This window comes from Pseudonaja textilis, chromosome 1 (assembly GCF_049901715.1).
Source record: "Pseudonaja textilis isolate UNSWEBS1 chromosome 1, rPseTex1.2, whole genome shotgun sequence".
NCBI classification, from domain to species: Eukaryota; Metazoa; Chordata; class Lepidosauria; order Squamata; family Elapidae; genus Pseudonaja; species Pseudonaja textilis.
This window is the reverse complement of record NC_141990.1, coordinates 306,808,690-306,826,223: the sequence shown is the minus strand read 5'-3', so window position 1 is coordinate 306,826,223 and position 17,534 is coordinate 306,808,690. Positions and strand designations below refer to the sequence as shown.

Here is a 17,534-nt window from a genome sequence, read left to right as displayed (position 1 = left end):
CTCCTCCCAAAATTGCATTCTACATTTCGCAGTGGGAGACAATGAAGAAAACTTCCTGCAATGAACAAAGTTCATTAGTTCTCACAATGACAAAGCTCATAATCTGGTTCAAACTGCAGCTAAATGCACTTTGCCCTCTATTCTGCAGAGCAGAAATAGGTGGAGCACAGAATGATTGTGGGGACAGGAAAGAGAAAAATGTTTCATAGCTAGTTGCATCATCATACTACCCTGCACAAGCTTGAATAAGTCTAGGGTTTTTTTTAAATACAGCATGAGACACAATGCAATTCTCGATATTGTTCTCAGAAAAAAAGAGTAAATGTGCTTTAAAATCCCTTACTTTCACTAAGAGGAATATTTTAATACATTCTTTCTGGATTCCACCATCTCTTTCAAATCACAGTAACTCTTATTCATCTTCCTAGCAGACCAATAAATATTATTCACACATTACAATGTAGGGCAGGACAGCAACTGTTAAGCTAAAATGTAGTCTTCTGGGTAGGATATAAACTGTTTTGTTCTGGATGTTTAACAATTATGTTTTACTTGGAGGGTCATAAGCTATTTAACCTCTTCTGGAAGAAGTATTTTCTGATGCTTTCGTAAGTGAATTATGAAAACACATTCAATTTAGGAAAACGAAAGAACCATCAGAACCATGACCTAAATGAAACAAATATAATTAACAAGTACTCCCCCCTATATCTATTTCAGTGATGGGATGCTTAAATACAGGTAGTCCTTAGCTGACTTAAAACAGTTTTAGTGACCAAAATTACAACAGCACTGAAAACTAAGGTTTATGGCTGTTTTTCACACTTACAACAGTTGTAGCATCTTGATCGTCACGTGATCAAAATTCATACACTTGGCAATTGACTCATATTTATGACGGTTGCAGTGTCCTTGAGTCATATGAACCCCTTTTGCAACCTTCTGACAAGCAAAGTCAATGGGGAAGCCAGATTCACTTCACAATCATGTTACCAGTACTAACTTAACAACTGCACTGATTCAATTAACAACTGCTGCAAGAAAGAGGTAAAATAAAATAGGGAAAACCCATTAACAACTGTCTCACTGAGCAACAGATTTTGGGCTCAACTGTGGTCTAAATTGAGACCTACCTGTTTCTGTGTTTCTAGCAAAAAGCATGTAACAGAAAGCTTCAGACATCAGATGTTCAATGAATATATGCAGTAGAAATAAGAGTGTGTGTGTGTGTGTGTGCGCGCGCACGCATCTGTATATAAGAGTAATTGTCCCAAAAGATTTGAACTACTACACTAGCAATCCCAGCATCCTGCTAATAATGAGGGCTACCAGGAATTGCAGTTTGGGAATAGCAGGCTGGCCAGGGGTTCTTCCATATCTTGGGTGGGGTGGATGACAAATATGGGAGAGGGATTGTGTCAGACTACACAGTCCTCATAAGAATCAAAGTCTTGCTGACTGTTCTTACAACTCATATTAATCAATGATCCCATTTAACAATTTAGCTAATAAAATATTGCAATCAAGACAAACACTAACCTATTACAAAGAATTAGTACCATGCTTCAATGGTTATTTTGTATGCATTCTTCAAATAAATGCTTCTCTCAGCACTTGATTTGATAAAAAGACGATTACACCAAGCTCAAATTGCTATAAATGAGACTTACACCTTATTCCTATGCAGTATCAGAAATTTTCAGGTCCACATCCAAGAATCCACCAGTCTGGACACATCTTACATATAAAAGCTCTGTCAAGACTATTTTCAGAGCTTTTTAGAATCTACTTCTATTCCATGTGAGATTTTGCCCCTTGCCCCTTACATTACAAAATATTTCTGGATATTAAAAAGTAGACACTATTTAGATTAAAAGGCTGAAATGTCACAGTTATTTGCATAGTAACTTTAAACAATTCTTTAATATTTTTATAATTCAAGTAAATATATTTGAATTAAAAAGTTATTCTGAGTAAGATGGGCAGACAATAAATTTTACAAATAAATAAAGATCCTGCTTATAGAAAATCAAAATCCTCCTAAGTTTTCATCCTATTATTAGGCTAAACTTTTCAGCAGATCCAAAATACCACTCAGAAGCCAGAAATCTCATGCATACTTCATATGGAATTTCCTGCCATTAATCTTTGCAAAGTTTAGAGCACAACCCATCCACATATTTAAGAATAAGCACTACAAAATTATATTCAGAAAACATATAGACAATTTGTATAACACTGCAAAAAAAAATTTAACGCAAGGGATTGCACTGCACATTATTCAGAGACAACTTTGTCACTGTAAGGAGACCATTAACGATTTCTGCCCCTCAAATCTTACCATACCACTAATAGATACAAAGGAGTCATTTATTACAGTATATAACATCTTATATCATACAAAGCTTAATGAAAAATATTTTCATGATAAAACACATATATAAATAATTCAGCCTTTCCCAAATAAGTCTTCTCCAAAAAGGTTAGACTACAATTCCTGCTGCAAACCATACTATTTCAGAACAGAAGTTTTAACTAATGTATATGGAAACCTCAGTCTGAAAAATGTGAATCTGAAATACAACTAATAACTCATTCAGGCTTTCTTCACTCCCGACCCACCCACCCCCGCCAAAAAAGACCCTATATTTTGGATTAGAGAACAGCATTACAGAATACTCATAAGATCCATATTACAGGACAATCCCAAAGGAAGGAGAACCATATTACTTACTACATGGTAGTCAAAAATTAGGAGGTTGGTAATACCTTTTCCACCTAATATGAGTAAAAGAAGTATGCTTTTGTAAGCTATAGCTCACCATCAAATGCATGGAATGGTGAATTCTTACATTAATTTAATTTGCCTTTCCATACATCTGACTCAAAAGAGCCATGAATCAATGTGCACTGTGCTATATTTCATAACAGTAACAAATACCAACAAAATAATTTAAATATTGAGAGTAGAGTTTATTTATTAAATTTATCCACAGATCACACTGTCAGGCAGCACTTAATTACATTAGCGCAATCTCAGTTCCAAACTCAGGTTAGTTGCCTTTGTGACTTGAAAATCTTGCATTTTTTACACAGGCATTTCAGAGATCCTGTCTAAACTTCATTTTCTGAATAGATGTGGGGTGGGGTATGGGAAAGGAGACAAAGAACATTATTGTAAACTTTGTTTATTTAGGTAACACGACTACACAATCTGGCATTCATTTGCAAACCTAAACAGATATTTAATTTGTGGTTCCATTGAAATCTATTGTACAAACAAAAAAATAGATTTAGGACTGCTTCATTTGCTATTCTATTAACATAAAACTCTTCCCTTAATGCAGTAACATTTGAGGCAGTTTCTTCTAAGGATATGCAAGCAAACAAATCCTTAGAACATTCTCAGCAAACAATCATTAAATATCACAGAGAACCAATTTTATTATGCTGAATTATGCTGATTAAGACAAATACTGCTAGTCTCATCATAGGCAGGCTTAAAGAGAGGCACTGTTACAAAAACAGTTACATTCAGAATATATAATGGATATTCATGTGCCTTTAAAGAACATATGCAATATTTTTAAAAAAGACAAGTGGTGCTAGTGCAATGAAAAAGGAGTTTTTCTTTGTATACTGCAGTGCTAAATGTTGTCAATACACCAAAAAAATGAAAAGGGGGAGAATTGCACTAAAATGACAAAATAATTCTGTTTAAGCGATTACTTTTCTCTATTTCACAGTCATCTCCAAAGTCCAATGACAATGTGCCTTTACTGACACTATACTTTAGAAGGTCAGAGAATATTGAGCAATATCTGTGTGCATGTGTGTATACACAATTAGTACATTTTTAAAAAATGAATTATTAAATATATTAAAATACTATTCTATTCCCTTGCATTTACTATATTGACATTAAATCCTAATGAGTTGAACAAACTTAACGTATTTCATACATATCAGAGGGTGACTTGTCAAAGAATGTCTTAGAATTGTAGTAACATTCAATCTATTTCATTATCTGATTTTGTCTGAACAACAAAACACAGGCATTCTGTGTAAGAGTTCAAGAAACAATGAACCACAGCATTAAAGAAAATCAATCTCAGCCCAATGCGCTGCTAGAATCATTCCAAACTATGAATTTTTTAAAAAAGGACTTAGTACAGTTCAAACACAATAATCATGGATCAGTTTAGGATTCTAAAATCAAGCTGACACAATACTCAGTAAGGGGTCATAGTTTAATAGCAAAGGATATCTTAGTTTCCATTCCTGGCATTTCCAAGGAAGGCTATGAAAAACCCTATCTCCCTATCTGAAGCCTTTGAGGCCAGTTTTCATTTAACATAGTCAATATTAACTACTATACACAGATTAACCATCTGACTGTGTAAACCAGTTTCATACAAGCTCTAACCTTGCACATACAAAATTAAAATTCTTGCTTCACAAAGAACACAAACCAGTTTGTACTTGGACATTACAGAAAATCATGATCAGTTTTAGATGCTTCTGATTTTTCCTTTCATAGAAGAAATCATAAAGTGTCTAACTAGAGGTTCATTCCAACTTATTCTATTAATACTATGTGAGAGTTAAATGTTGCTTCAACCAGCCCCTTTGTTTCCTTATCTATAACCAACTAGAAGGAATGCCTTAATAGATTTTTTTTAAACTTAACACTAAGTGTTGGGTTAAATATCCTATGCTGAATGACAGTTCTTGAATTTCCTAAAAAGCAGCTCAGACTTGGAAAGAGAAGTAGAAAAGTGAAAGCACATGGGTTTTGTGCTGAATGGACTGGCATTTTTTTTTTCAGTTGGCTATACAATAGAGGTCTTCTTGTTCCCCACCCATGCCACACTTAAATACGTCAACTTGGAAGCAAGGTTGATTCAACCCCAGCTACCGTATATCGCTAACTGCAATTCAGACCCCTTCCCAAAGATTACCTGCCCTCCTTTTCCCCTTCCAGCTCAGTCTCCTGCAGCCAATCCTTTGGGGCACGTTTTGACAGAGATAAATCCCAACCGTCTTTGAGGCAGACTCTACTTTGGCCTCTTAATCTATACCTATACAAGGACAATCATTAACTTTGATTAAAATCACGCACAAACATTTAAAAAAAATGGGAAGGAGAGAAAGGTGGTTCCTAGTAGTTTCAGGGGAGAAAGGAATGCACGCCCTCGTTATTCACCGCACCTTCACACGATTTCCACAGAAAGACCGGGCTTTTAGAGAGGCAGCAATAGCGAAGAAGCTGTTTCTTCCCATTTCTGGGGAAAAGGAAGGAAAAGAGTGTCCCAAAGACCCCGTACAAATTTAGGATACTACTGCAAAACTGTAAAGAGTTACTTACTCTCCCGATTTATTTCCTTCCTCCACAAAGGCCGTTCTCTTTCTGGGGAGCAGAAGTAGCGCCAGAGAAAAAAAACAAACCCACGATCGGGGAGGGGGTCTTCGGCGCCCCTTCCCCTGCCCTCACCGGCCCTCAAACACACGGCCTGCAGCGAAGGGTCAACCTGAGGAGACTCCTCCACGCGGCCACCCTGAAACCCGTGGCCGGATGGCCCCGTCAGCCACTCCCCGCGTTCCCCTCCCAGGCCTAGCGGGCCCAGGAATCCAGAGCAGCGGCCCAGTGCCACGGAAGCAACCCCGTTAAGCGCTCCCCCTTCACGCCGGCGCCGGCGCCGCTGCTTACGAAGCGGCTGTCCTCACAAGTCCCGAAAAAGGAATCAGAACAGGAGGAGATGGCGCCCGCCCACCCGCCCGGAGCGACGTACCTGAGGAGGGCAGGAGCCTGGCAGCCAGCGAAAAGAGGAAGAGAAGCTCGGATGAGGAGAAGGAGAGGCAGCGGCGGCAGCGAAGCCAGCAACGAGCAGGCGGCGACGGCTCCTCCTCACACGACAGGCCTTTCGAAGCGGAGAGGAGCCGGGGAGGGAGGGGAGGGAGAGGCGGTACCGACACGTCCGCGGCGTCGGCCCGACCCGGCCCTTCATACATCTAGGCAGTCATCCATCGCTTCCTCTCCCCGCCCCGCTGCCTATTAAAGGGGTGACCGACTATCGCCCTCCCTTCCTCCCTCCCTCCCTTCCTGGAATAAAACCGGTGGCTGTTGGCTCTTATTCCCGCAGCCTGTGACTGACTAGAACAGCTCTCTTTGCGGAAGGGGGTCTCTGTACGTCCTCAACGACGCATATATCCTCCGATCTCCAGCCCAGATGTTGGCCATCTGTGGAGACCGTGAAGGAGAGGGCGCCTCTGAGAATATGCGAAGTGCCTGCTTTCCATCGCTCGGCTTCTCCGCGCGATAGAGATGAAGGGGAACGAAGATTTGTAGTGAATTGCATATCGTTGCCCTTGCAGCCTCCGCGCATGCTGCTGTTAAACTCATTTATACGCATTTGTGTATTTATCGCGTTGGGATTTCTCATGCAATCTTTATATTCCGCTGATTGTCAGTCAAACCAGCCAGCGGCGGTTTCTCCATGTGGTCAAATACTTATTTTTTCAGGGTCCCCATCGGATGGCGAGAATCCCGTCTTTGTATAGGGTGGCCGCATGACGAGCGCATTTTTCGGATATTATATGAACACGTGGAAGTGGGAGTTTTTATTTATTCAATTTATATAGCCCCTCTGGCCCCATCTCACAATTGTGACACTGGGCTGTTTATAATTAAATAGGTGCATGAAATCCCACTTCCTCCATCAGAAGTAAGGCCCAAATACAGCAGACTAGGGTGCACAAATAATCAAGCATTTTGCTTTTCAGAGTGGCTGTGCACAAGACAAAAGGACAGTAGTGTTTTGTAACTGCTCCAATGCAGCTGGCATGCAAGAATATCATGCCTGGGTATAGGGAGAACACAATGCTACTGTTAACAAATTGCCATATCCAGTGGGCGGGTTCACAAAACAGTAAACCCACAATCAACGTTAACAAGTATGTACGCATATTATCACATCCTACACATTAACCAGGATTTGAGATTTATTATGTTGTCATCCCACAAAAGGTACAGTGCAAATTCTTCATATATTGAATTTTTACGATTCAGCTTCAATGTGTTTTTCAGAAAAAGATAAATGTCTACGGATCCGTTTCCCACATATTCTATATTATTTGTTAAACCTTTGTGTTCCATAAGTTGACTGGTTCTTTCCTTGCTGGACAATGTTTAGTATTACCAGAATCGGCTAAAACTGATTTATTGTACCTTTTCCTTATAGAGCATTGTTGTTAAAAGTTTGTAGTCAACAAGCTCAAAAATCTTTGTTTCCAATTAAACTTGAGTTAACTTTAAATCCTATGAATCATCATTTTAGCCAGTCTATCCACTGCAGGATGAAGTTCTCTTCTGCATGTTTCCAACCCATACGGTCCTGAGCTTAAATCATATGCATATTTTACATTAAAAGTTTTATGTCTTGTAAATCACATGTTTTATGTCTTATAATTTTATTAGTTAAATATTTGCCTATATTTAATTTGTACTTTGATGGGAGCCCACCACAAATCCAGTTTTACGTACTAAACCAAATTTTTAAAAACTTCCAAGAAGGAAATGGTAAACCATTTCTCTATTGTTGCCTGGAAAACAATATGAATTTCTTAAAGAGTAGTCACCAGGCGTGAAGCATAACTCAAGATAAATTTTACTTAAGCTATCTCGAGCAGGCTTTATCTTGAAGACAATATAAAAATAGAATAAGTAGATATAAGTATTAACTTAGTTTTTGTCTGGATCCCTAACCAATATAACAAGATAAATTTATTTCCCCATATTCCCTGTGCTGATCCCTATCAGTAAGAAATGAACCTTCCTCTGTCTATCAAATAATTTCTTTTATTTCAGGCAATGTTGAGCCTAGAAGTATATCACAGTTCTGTTTTAATTATTTTTATTTAATTTATGTTTACTAGAGCTTTTCGTGAGCTGCATTAATCACAAATGTGTGATTAAATATCAATTTAGAAAAAGAGCTCCCCCTTCTGTCAGTATTGGGAACAAGTATGTGTCTCAGTGTGCAAGATGAATGGACAATAAATTTTTATGCTTTTTATCTGTGGACATATTGGAGAATCCTATCTTCGTGATCAGTGATGCATTGGAATCGGCATTTTATTAGTGAAATTTACAAGAATCCTATCAGCTGGAAAAGAAAATTTAAGATATCTGCTGTGGGACCATTGGTTTATGGATGGGAAATATAATTCAAAGGCTTTAAGTATCATCTTTGTCAATTCTAAGGCTGATTGTTGTACTTGTCATTAGTTTGATCTTTACATTTAATTTTACTGCCCTTTTTCACTGGGTTCTTTCTTTCTTTTTCATAATGTCATCGGCCAGTCTTTTTTGCTATGTTCTATCTGTATTGTAGTTTCCTGATCTGTAAATAATTGTTTCTCATGAGGACAGTAAGATGTTCTGGGATTCCGATTTGTCTAAGCACCTTCTATTGCTTGATGTGACTGGCATGATCGAAGGCCTTTCAGGATAAATGAAACACATATTGATTTCTTCTTGGCTTTCTCAGTTACCTAGTATGCATCAACTATAACGTTTTGTATTCACCAGCCTTTTCTAAAGCCACACGAAATATCTGGCATCCCCTTTTCCATTTAGGGCTCTAATCTGCATTGGACGATCATAAGCATTATTTTGCTAGCACATTAAATTAATGTTTTTTGGTGCTTCCTTTGTGATGGATAATGTCAATAACTGTATGATGGGATGGCTCATCGGGAGGACAATCAAATAACATAATTTTATACAGGTGGTCCTCAACTTACTACTGTGATTTAGCTTGGAATTACAGTTGTCACAACTCTACACTCTTTCTGGGAAAAGTTGTGTCAATACACGAAATGATCTCTGGCTGGATACCATCTAGTCATTTCACACAGAAGTAGTTTGATAAGAAATCTCCACCCCTCTCCCCCACTCATGCTCCCGAAGCACTAGGAATGTATTGTATCTATAGGAATGTGGGGAGGGGGAGCATTTTGCAAGCAAAATACTCCAATAGCTCAAAATCTAACTGGATAGAAATTAACCATGCAGTAAAACCCATACATACAGCACTACATAATAACTTTGAACTTTTAGGCTCGGACTCACCTGTACATAGATCCTGGTGTTGGTTGTGAACATTGGTATCACATTGATAAGAAATTTAATATATATTTCCAAAATAATATAAACAGGTATAGGTTGATGCTCTTTTTCATAGAAAAGACAAGCATCTTCCCTTTCATGAAAAATATGAATTGGAATATTTCTTCCTTAATTTACATATATAGGTTTCTCATTTGAAAACACAGTAACTGCTTAAATTTTATTGAATATGTTTTTTGAATTCTTTAGAATAAGTCTTATTCATTAGGCTCTGAAAGATATATTCATTAGCCACTTCTAATCAATTTTCAGACTAAAAGCTGCCACGGATAATTTTATCCTCTCATCCTCACAGAAATATGACTTTTGTTATTCAACAAAATTGTCAAAATTGAAGTTATTGATTGGAGACTTGGAGCTCAAGCGTGCATCTGAAAATGCATGGACTTTCTCTTATTCACCTTCTGTAACCATCAATATAGTCCCTGCAATTTGATTTCATTTCCCTGATACTGTATTCTGTATTGTCAATTTTAATAACTGACCAGTTCAGAATCCATACAATCATTGGAGTTGTAAAACATCTGATTCCTAGGCACAGATATTTTACTACCTGTGGAATTTCAAGTTCTCCCAACCATCACAGCACAGAAGAAACTACATTACAAATATGTTGATGTACTGAAAATGGTAAATAATTGGTGTACAAAAGAGAATAGCAATATCTACTTCCATCACCTGTACTCTGCTGCGATTTCTTGCGTCTTCCATAGATTCCCATGTAGAGATTGATTAATGCATTGTCTGGGTGCCCTGATAAATGAGCTCATCCCATATTTCATCTGCTGTCTCCTCTTTAAACTGTTCGTGTAAGCCTTTTTCATTGCAGTTCACATCCTGAGCTAATAACTAAAAGTCAGCAACATGTTTGTGCAGTTTGTTTACTCAGTCATAGGCAATGGATCTCACAGTTAGTAGATTGACAAGGCTGTCACATTAGTCCCCAAGAGTCTCACAAAAGGGCTGTATATGTGGCTGTGTCTAAAATTTGGGCTGTTCCACAACCGGAGAGGAGTTTTCCTTTTGGCAGTTCTCCCTGTTAAGGACTCAATTAAAAATCCTATCTAAAATCATATTTGGAAAGTCGTTGTGGGTTTAGAAATACCTAAGTCACATTGAGCGAGATGGATAGTACATCTGCTTGGATGATCCCCATCATATTAACCAGGTGGCAGCTATTCAATATCTGAGCACAGCTGCCATTGCTACAGCTCCTGGATCCTGGGCAGGATGGCAGCACTGGAGCTATTAGTGAGGATAAATTGTGCTAGCTTGGTTGCTTCATCTGGCTTGCCATATGATTCTAATTCTGGAATCAAGAGTTTGGGATCTGACTTGTAGTGATTGGATTTGTGGGTGGGTGTAGAACCATGCTTTCATCCTGGACTTTTGAGTGTTCTTTTTCCTCACATGAAGTTGAGAATAGGAATAGCTGTTCTTGGTGTCGGGATTTCATGGGAGAGCATGACAATAAATCTCTAACAACTTGACCAGCATTCAGGAGTTAGCAATAAAAGAGTCAGTAGCAGAGCTTGGGTTGGAAAGTTGCTTTTATAGCAGGTATAAAAAGCCAAAAGAAGAAAAGAAGCTACTACAAAATCTAGCAGTTTTCCTTCTCTCCATACAGTAATAACTGGCCCTAGTATTTTAATCTTTTAAATTAAATTAATCTTCCACTCATTTCTCATCTGTAGAAGTGGAAGACATCTGCATCGGATTTTGTTAATGACCCAGTCTGATGTCAAATTATTTAATTTTCACTTTGGTAGTTCCAGCCCTCATAAATGTTGGAGCGTATAAATATGACATTAGCATGTAGATGGAAGTGTACCGTGATAGTATCAGTGTACCAAGTACTCAAAAATATGTATTGCCAGGCCCCAAGAACCAATAACAACTTGAGGAATTCTGAGTAGTTTCTTTATTGTTGTTCACCTACAGATATAATCTTGCCAGACTTAAAGCAACTATCTGGAAAAGTATAGCTATACTCCATGAACTGCTAAGGAAACGCTATGTTTTTCCTCTTCTTGCCTAATAAATTCTCCAAGCTCTGCTTCCTCTTTGCCCTCTGGGATACCATCTCTTCCTCCTGGTACTTCAGACTTCATTTCACCACAGTATAATGCTCAGGAATATATACAGCTCTTTTCAAATAATTAAAACATCATTTACAAGGACGATACAGATAAGATGCTGAGTACACCTGCAAGCATATGCACATATGAGTGAAAACAGCCAGGTTGCAATTTCCAAAGCATGAGTAATGGAATTCAAGGTTGGTGGCTGAATACAATTAGAATAATGCATAATGTGCTAAGTGAATATTTAAACATTGAATATATAATATTCCCTTGCTTAATGATACACAAATGTATAGGGAATACTTGTAGTGATGTTACAGTTGAGTTTATAGATAAATTATGAAAAACTATACGGATCTATGCACCTTGGTAGACTGTTTACTACAGATCGGGAAATGGATGGAGAAATATTAAGATCTGCAAATGTTGATAGAAAGTTAGTGGATGTTATGGTCTGTTGTGATGAAGAAATTGGAGATAAATATGTCAAGAGAAATATAAAAGTATAAGTTGAATACATGGGAATGGAGTACTTAAGAAATCAAATTGAACCAAATCAAATGCTTATGACAGTCAATGACCACCATATGTAAGAAGTCTGTATAGAAGCCTGAAAATAAGAAGAGATTAGTTTGCTGTGATATGGCTATGGCTATCAGATAACAGGACTAGAGAAGAGCTATAGCATATTTTTGCAACTCAGATTTGGCAGGTTTAATCTTCGATTAGTTTGCATCTTGCCTTTACTCGAAGGATCCAGAAGGGCTCATACCGAATCTGTCCCCATCTTAGCCTCACAAAAATCTGAGAAGGCATAGTATAATTCAATATAAACACATGCAAAGTAATTATGAAAATGCTAGCACAGAATTTCAGAACTGTACACTAGTCTGGAAAACCTACCTAGAAGAAGACTGTAAGAAAGCACTTCCATATTGTTGCCAAGAAAATTATCTTTATAGTTAGTGGAGATGAACTTTATCCTAAGATATAGATATCCTGAAATTCCAGCAATAGACCAAGAAATAGCTTATTGAAAGTCTCAGCTGTATATGCCATAGAATATTTTAAAGTTTCCCTGTTAGGAATCATAGTGAAGAGGACTGAAAATTGAATTAAACCAAGCAGCAATTTCTCTCTCTCTCTCTCTCTCTCTCCCTCCCTCTCTCCCCCCTCCCTCCCTCCCTCCATCCATCCCTCCATCCATCCATCTATATGGCATGACTATATTTTGTATGTTGTGGTTTTTTTCCAAAAAGTATGTAAACTTGCAAAGAAGCAGAAAAGGCAGATAAAATGAATGTGCTAGGATTGAGGTCCTCAAGATCTGTGGTCTTCTGACCTCATCAGAATTAATGAATTTGTGTGATTTACTTGTGGATATACAACTGATCAGTGGATTTAATTTAACATCAAATGGGTTCCTTACCCCACTCCTTATTCCAGTAGTTCCTAAACGTTCTCAGTTCACACCACCCTTAGTATTGCTGTAATATTTTCATAGTCGCCCTTAGCTAAATAAATATCTTTTTTTCAAACATTTAAATCCCTGCCCAGTTTGACAACTGCAGCCTTATCCCTTTTCTCTAAAGAAAGTTGGAGCTCTCTTTTGCTGCCAGCTTGTCTAAGCAGACTGGTAGGAATCCTCTCTAGTTTGTGCATACAAACCTGGATTGCTGTCAGAACACAAGCTTGCACACTCAAAGCAAGATTGCTAAAGAAGATGTCACATGGACAGGAACAAAGACGTCAACCCCACTAGGTAGACCAGATGAGGACTCAGCTCCACAGGAAAGCTATACCTACTTCCAAGGTGATTTGCTGTAGTTACAGAATCTTGCAAGTCTGATTGGCTAAACCTTTTCCTATACCCTGCTGGACCCATGTCCAAATGTTACCTCATTGAGATCCCAGCATGGGATCTCAGTGAATTGGTCACCACAAGAACTCCACATCCTTAAAACTGTTATTTAGTCCTGGGATTGTAGGCCATGAGGAAGGATGGACGAAAAAGCAGGGCCTTCTGAGGATCCTCTGTATGGCCTGCTCCTCCGCCTTCGTTTTCAGAGCCTATTATATCCTAGACACCCTTTCTTCTCCTCAGACCACCATTTCTTTCCCCACTCCCCAATTATGTTCCTCTATTTTTCCTTTCCTTTCTTACTCCCAATTTTGCAGGCCTGCTCTGCGTTGCATGTTCCTTTAAAAAAAAACCAAGGCGAAACAAAGCCGAAAAGTGATCCTTCCTTCCTTGCTTCACAACACAAGGTATTACTATAGATCAGCCACCTCATCCTAGTTATCAAAGAAGGCCAACTGGGTGCAAGACAAGCTCTGATCCTGTTCTACCTCTATATATGTTGCCACCCACTTTTCTAGGCATTGCTGCACAGCATAAAGCATTTGGTTTCCCGTTACAGCCTGCCCACTTGGCTATATTGAACAAGCCCATTTCTTCATATCATGTGTGGGATTGAGCAGGCTTGCTATCAACAATCCAATTAGACAAGCTGCTTGGGGCTCTTTCTTCTCCTGCCTTGGCTCCAAACTGCATGGTCAAATACAGACCACCCAGAAACTAGCCTGCTAGAGCAAGGCTCTTCAAACTTGGCAAGTTTAAGACGTGTGGACTTCAACTCCCAGAATTCCTGAGCTAACATGACTGGAGGAGGAATTCTGGGAGTTGAAGTCAACAAGTCATAAAGCTGCCAAGTTTGAAGACCCCTGTGCTAGATCCAGTGATAATGGGCCCAGAGCTACTCATCTATGGAGGGAGACCAGGGAGTCAATCCCTAGATGGGAGTTCGTCTTAGCATCACTGAGGGAACACAGCTTGCCATCCTGCTCTACTCCATAGCAGAGAGGAAGCTCTAATAGCTGGTGGTGCTCCAAGCAAAGGTTCTTCTCTCTGTATTTTTTTTTTTTTGAAAGGATGCATGTAGCTCCTAACCTTTTAGTTACTTAGGCTGGGCTGGGAGCTGTCTTCTCCACAGACAGTGAGACCTAATCCCAACCCTGTTGATCTGATCTGCTTACTGCTCGCATACTACACCAAACGAGGAGGGAGTGCACCGTGGGGCATGCCACCATCCTCGAGTATCTGTCTTGCATGCATAAAACCTGAACTCTGTCAGAATTCAGCCTCATTCCGTCTGGACAAGTCAGAATCCAGCATGTTTAGGCAAGCAGAATTAAGCTCACGTAGGAATTTGACTGCGTGCTTCTCAACTGCATGCCTCTTCTCCCTCTCAAAAATTTCAAATTGCATACGATCCCTTGGCCTACAGTTTGAGAAGTCCTAGGCTAGAGCATTATCTTACAAGGAAAAATGATTACAGGAAGTACTTGACTTTCAACAGTTCGCCTGGTGACCGTTTGAAGTTACAATGGCACTGAAAAAAGTGATTTATGACCAGTGGTGGGATTCAATTTTTTTTTACTACCGATTCTGTGGGCGTGGCTTGGTGGGTGTGGCATGGCTTGGTGGGCGTGGCTTGGTGGGCATGGCAGGGGATGATACTTCAAAATCTCCATTCCTTCCCTATCCCACTAACCTGCTTTCCAGCTGTGTTCTCCTGTGCAGGGCAACAAAAGATCCAGCTGATCAGTTGGGACTCAAGAGGCAGAGAATAGATGGGGGAGGGACCAGTCAGAGGTGGTTCTCTGAACTACTCCAAATTTCCGCTACCGGTTCTCCAGAACTGGTCAGAACCTGCTGAATACTACCTCTGCTTATGACCATATTTGACACTTATGACCACTGCAGCATCCCCCTGGTCACGTGATTTACATTTGGATGCTTGGCAACTGACTCACACTTATGACTGTTGCAATGTCCCGGGGTCATGTGATCACCTTTTTGTGACTCTCTGGCAAGCAAAGTCCCTGGAGGAACCAGACTCACTTAGCAACCATGTTACCAATTTAACGACTGCAGTGATTCACTTTAACAAATGTGGTAAGAGAAGTCGTAAAATGAGGCAAAACTCACTTAACAAATTTCTCATTCAGCAACATAGATTTTGGGCTCTATTTGTAAGTTGAGGACGATCTGTATTTGGATGCTCTTTGTATCAACAGGAGGCAGATAAAAATGAAAGAACATACTATAAAAATGATCTGCTTATTTTTCTTGGGATCAATAAAACCAGTAAAGTTCTGCATTTTTCAACAGCTCCCAGCCTAGCCGAAGTAACCAAAGGGTTAGCAATATTTTTGCACTTAGAATATTTTGGCTGCCTTTACATTGCATGCAGGCGTGGGCTTCAAAAATTTTAGCAAGGGGTTCTCTGCCCAGGTGCTGGGTGGGCGTGGCCATGGTGGGTGTGTGGTAATTCATCATATTCTGTAAAGTCCTTCTCCTGCACTATGGCAGGGGGTGTTTTGCTCTCCCTGGGCTCTGGCGGCTTTCCTCGAGCTCTCTGGAAGCTGAAAACAGGCCTGTTTCTGACCTTCCTGAACTTCTGGGAGGCTGGTTTTTTTGCCCTCCCTGAGTCTCTACATGCTCCCTGCACTTTACCTGCGTCCAAAATGGGCCGCCTGGGGACTCCTGGGAGGGACAGCGGGGGAGCCAGGGGTGGGATTTGGAGGTTCTCCAAACTGTGCAGAATCTTAGCTAGGGGATCTCCCGAACCCCTGCGAACCCCCAGCATTGGCATGCTAATCTGTTTCATTTATCCATGTTTTGTTAATAAATCCCAATTGTATGTCTCTGCACACTCCTCCACTTACAAATATTTATTTGGTGATTGTTCAAAGTTACAAAGGCACTGAAAAAAGTGACTGATGACCATTTTCCACATTTACGATCATTGCAGCATGGCCAGTTGTAGTCGTAAGTCAAGGACTACCTGAACACTACAAGTAATCTTCAACTTATGACCACAATTGGGACCAGACTTTCTGTTGTTAAGTACTGAGGTTATTGAGTCATGCCTGGTTTTACAACCTCTTTGCCATGGTTAAGTGAATCACTGCACTCATTAAGTGAACCATATGATTGTTAAATGAATCTGGCTTCCCCTAATGACTTTACTTGGCAGAAATTGTCTGGGAAGGTCGGTGATCTAGTGAGCCCGGTATAGTGCAACTATGATAAATACATGCTGGTTGCCAAGCGTCAAATTTTGATTATACAGTATGATTATGGGAATGCTGCAATGGTTCTAAGCGTGAGGATCTGTCGTAAATAACATTTTTCAGTGCAGTGTAACTTTGAATAAATGGTTGTAATTCAAAACCTACATGTTTGCAAAATATGGTTAACAAAATATAACAGCGCTGTCAAACTCTCGGCCCGCAGGCTGGATCCGTTATGTGCTGGCCACACCCACACCCAGTTTAGCGAAGGGGAAAAAAGTCCCGATATGTCAAATGACATCCTGAACTATAATGACATACAATATAGTAGCCAAAATCAAGCAAGTCACATAATGGCCTAATGTGCTACCTAGCCTTTATTCAGCAGGTTCTGACCAGTTCTGGAGAACCGGCAAATACCACTGGCCCTGCTCCCATCTATTCTCTGCCTGTCGAGTCCCAGCTGATCGGCTGGGTCTTCTTTGGTTGCCCTGCACAGGAGAACGGAGCTGGAAAGCAGGTTAATGGGGTGGGGAAGGAATGGAGATTTTGCAGTAACCTTCCCCTGCCACGCCCACCAACCCACGCCCACCAAGCCACACCACGCCCACCAACCCACGCCCACAGAACCGGTAGCAAAAAAAATTGAATACCACCACTGCTACTGTATGAAGAGCGAATTGGACTCCCATAATAAGAATAAGAATGTATATTAAACTTCTCCCCAAGATGTAAGAGAAGCAGCAATGACTGGTGATGCATATATGTACACATGTAATTACAGCATGTAATGTACACATGCCCCATCTAACAACATTTTTTTCTTGAAAACCTAGTTCCTTTTTTTAAGAAAGTATACTTAAGAATTCTGGGAAAAAAAAGGATCAGGCTAGGTGTTAAGAAAAATACTGTAGATATTTTGGGGAGAACAAAGGTCTGGTTTGTTTTTCTGAAGAATAAAAATGTTTGCTTTGTTCTTTTATCTTGATAATAAAATTAAACAACACAGAAAATAAAATATGAGGAAATAAAAATGAAATACCTACATATTATTTCTTCCTGGTAGAACTCTGTGGTTTTTTTTCCTGCTTTTATATATTTAAACTAATTAAATTTGGAAGTTCTCTTCCCGTTGGGTCCCCTTGCCAGCTTTATACATCTGTATTTGCTCATAGCTAATA

At 39.6% G+C, this 17,534-nt stretch overlaps 1 protein-coding gene across 50 annotated transcripts in view; it reads right to left on the bottom strand.

Annotated features, from left to right (window-relative positions):
• KTN1 (kinectin 1) overlaps positions 1-6,047 on the bottom strand; it is a 101,440-nt gene extending 95,393 nt beyond the window's left edge. For 34 of the 50 annotated variants that reach the window (XM_026698680.2, XM_026698678.2, XM_087922376.1 and 31 more), the window contains exon 1: positions 5,793-6,047. The gene's annotated coding sequence lies outside the window, so the exon portion shown is untranslated. Of the gene's footprint in view, positions 1-4,961; positions 5,051-5,368 lie in introns of those variants that run through there. The other 16 variants (XM_087922362.1, XM_087922361.1, XM_087922379.1 and 13 more) reach the window with 3 other exon arrangements.
• Between the last annotated feature and the right edge of the window lie 11,487 nt (positions 6,048-17,534).